A 3,626-nucleotide genomic window follows, 5' to 3' on the forward strand; every position below is an offset into this window, starting at 1 on the left:
GAGAGAGAGAGAGAGAGAGAGAGAGAGAGAGAGAGAGATAGCGGTAGGGATGGAGGTGGCGGATCCGAGGTGTAGGGGATGACATTTCCAGGAATCCCCACTAGGATCCCTCCTTTCTGGCTGACTGATGATGGAAACCGCGAGGTGGGCAGGATGCACTTGGTGTGTGAAGTGTGGAGGGAAGCAGTAGGGTAAGGCCAGGTTTGTAAAACCCCGTGTAAGAGTGAGTAGCGTGCAATTGGATCCACGCTTCCCAAACTGCGCCCCACATCCAGCGATCTGCTTTTCCTGACTTTGATGCCACCAGCTAACACTGTGGGACAGTGTTGGTTATTTCTACCCTGCAAGTCTGAGCACATACAGTTTCTGTTCTGCTTCTGCTTCTGGTCTTGGGTGGCTGGGTGTAGGGATTCTCGCTTCCCCTTTCCTGACCTCCTAACTCGGGGATGTGGAAGTGAGCGTTTTGCGGTGAGGTACAAGGCAGGAAAACGGGATGATGGTTACACCTTTTGAGACTTGCTGGTGTCCCTGGTTCTGAAGGGAGCACTCCTGATACTTCCTAGCCCTTCCTCAGTCGGACCCCTGACTGCCTGACTCTGCAATTTCTATTGTTTATCTCTTGTCTAACCTGAAGAGAAGGGTGTTTAATGGTCACCTTCCTCTCCCCTTCCCACAACTTTTATCGCCAAATTCTCTTCCACATTGCCATACTGAAAACCTCTTGTCTGAAGGGAGGGTAGCCTTTGTGTTGCTTCTTTTAGAATGAACTCTGGAGGTGTGTAAGGGGTGGGGTGGGGGCTTTAAAAATAAATGAAAGAGATTGGGAGGGCGGTATAAACGAGGAAAAAGCCCTTACCGAGAGATGCCTTACGTTCTCTTGGGCGTTTCTCCTTGGGAAACGGGATACTTGATTTCTACTAACATCCACTCTCAGTTTTCACAATGGTTCGAAGGTCCATTTAGGAACTGAAATCTCCAGAGACCCATGGTGATAAGATCTTGGATCAGCAAAGTCCCCGCTTTCCTTCCCAGTGCAGCTCACTCGGAGGAAATTTGGCAAATGTCCGACTCTCCGGTGATGTCTAGGAACCAGGACACCAAAAAGAAAAAGCACCCAGAGTCTATGCAGGCTTAAATTTCTCTGCATAATAAAGATAGGGTTGGGTAAAAAGAGAGGAACTGAGAAGACATATTCATGTGTGTCCACTGCAGCTTGATTCCCTTGGACTCTATTTCTCCCGCAGTATCCATAGGAGCGAATGCACCTTTACGCTAATAGTTCAGTACTTTATTGAAATTGCTTGAGTGGATTAGCCTGCTTGGGACACATTTTTACCATACCTTAAATTTTACTGAATTGCTGTCCGAACTCAACGAGGCTTCCCTGGGCCTCTTTAAAAAGCCTATAATAGTCAAGTCTGCACAAATAAACGTACAACACATTGAGACCAAAGATTTTTCTTTTTGTTCTTAAATTTTTAAAAAAATTTGTTCTTCTGGCAAAGGTTGCATTATCCTATTGATAAAATTGAAAATAATAAAACTAAGGCCATCCACTTAAGAGTTTTGCTTTTCATTTATTGTTTTTAAAAATTAATAATGATATATGGACCAGGTGCCCTGGAAGCTGTCAATATGAAGTAAATTGCCCTATGTCCTTCAAGTCAGTCCTTCTACAATTTTAACATGAGGTTTTTGTATCTAACCCAAGGTTTAAAGGAGGATTTATAAAAATGAATTTTGAATCTTAATTCTTTACTTTCTTGTTGCTTCGGCCATATTTCTTTCTGATGGATGTAAAAGCCATTTAAGAGGTTTTGGTTTCTTTTTAGCAAAGCAAAAGTTACCATAGCTGTATTTGTAAGTAAAACATATATGTAAATTTCTTATAAGAAAGCTAAGAGTATTAGAAATTACCAAGGTAAATAATAACCTGATTAGAGAAAGAATTACACAGCAGCACAATGGGTGACTTGAGAATTTCTGATTTCTTTTCTCATGCAGATGAGATGGTTTTTCAAATGCCATGCCCTGCTTTTCTAACGTTTGGCCTGGCGAGGTTAAAGGTACAGCTTAAATCTGTAATTCAGGTTGGTAAATGGCTGTACCCATCCCTGCAGGCTTCTGCCAGCCATTTGTTTTGCATGGATGCCCTTTCTTTCCTTAAAGTAGCTCTAATGTTTTTCTCTTTTATTATGAGCTTCTTTTTAAAAGTTTGATTTTTTTTTTCAGAAGATTCATAAGTAAAGGACATTTGAAAATTGACCTGTGGGGCCAAAAGAAATAAACAATGGTGCTACGGGGAAATTGGGCTTTTCTGCTACAAGGAAGAAGAAATCCAGAGAAGGGCAAGCAGTGCAAACAGACTTGTCTTTTGATAAGTTGGGTGGTGAATGAAAGGAGGACATCACAGGGAGGGCACAGCAGAGGGAGGGCCTAATTCCTCAGCCTGGGCTGTAAATCAGTTCAGAGAGAGGAAGAGGGAAGCGGGAGGCTACTTTGATAAAGTCTTTAAAATGGTGGGCCACACTAGCGGGAGGCATGAGTCCTGAGAGATGGGAGAAACAGAAGGGCATGTCGAGACTGAAGTAGGAATGGCGAAAGCTTGTGGCACTGTGGAAAATGGGCGTGAGTGAGTGGTCATCCTGAGCGGCAAGGAGGCTCCTCTGTGTTTGAGTTTGTAGAGGGAGCCACAAGCCCTACACAACTAGGCTTTGACAGCCTCTTAACTTTTGCAGTAGTGAGCAGCCAGTACTGATAATTCTCCATGGAAAGAATGTTTCCTTTTGAAATTGCCTGAATCCTCTGAAACTCCATTTGCAAGCTTTGCCATGAGCACTTCCTGTTGAGGGTCTTTGAGTTAAATAAACAGGGCTTCTGATGAAACAAAGGAGAAACACAAGGTTTTCTTTTTAAAGATAAACTTTTCTTATCTATTACAGCAAGGTAACAGCCTTTTCAGTGAAGCGTAAAGTTGATTTCAAAGCTCAAACATAGCACCTTACCCAATACCACACCCACCGTTCGGATTCAACAGATCTTTGTCACATGAATTCATGTATAAATTAATTTGCTTTAGTGACTTAAATATAGTGTCTGAGATCTGAAATTTCAGAATTTATTTCTACAATGGATGTCCAATGAGTTGAAGTCTGTGACCCGTGGAAGGTTATGGTAATACAAACCTGTTTATGTATTCATACCTGATACATACACTGATCTTGAAAATGGAGGACATTGTTTCCTGCAAAATACCGATGCCTGCTTGAGATCCTTGAGTATGACGATTCCAGACAAGATTATACAACTTTATCTGTAGCTAATGATAATTTTGGGGTTCTAATGATGGCCTTTGCTTGTGCTTCTAACAAATCTTTCTCAAACACCCTCTCTGGGTCAGGCTCACTGAAAGCGTAGAAGTGGGATAGGGAACTGGGAAGAGTCCCTAGCACCACAGAGCCTGCAGTGGGAGGAGACTACAGTGAAGTGAATAGGTGACACTATGTGTCATGTACGAACAAGAATAAAATGCTGGGAGAGGGACCAGGCAGGTGGCTCAGTGGTTAAAGTGCCTTCCTGTGCAGGCAAAAAGACCAAGGCTTGGATTCCCAGACCCTAGCGAATGT

The sequence above is a fragment of the Microtus ochrogaster genome, chromosome 8, assembly GCF_000317375.1.
Source record: "Microtus ochrogaster isolate Prairie Vole_2 chromosome 8, MicOch1.0, whole genome shotgun sequence".
In the NCBI taxonomy this organism is placed as follows: domain Eukaryota; kingdom Metazoa; phylum Chordata; class Mammalia; order Rodentia; family Cricetidae; genus Microtus; species Microtus ochrogaster.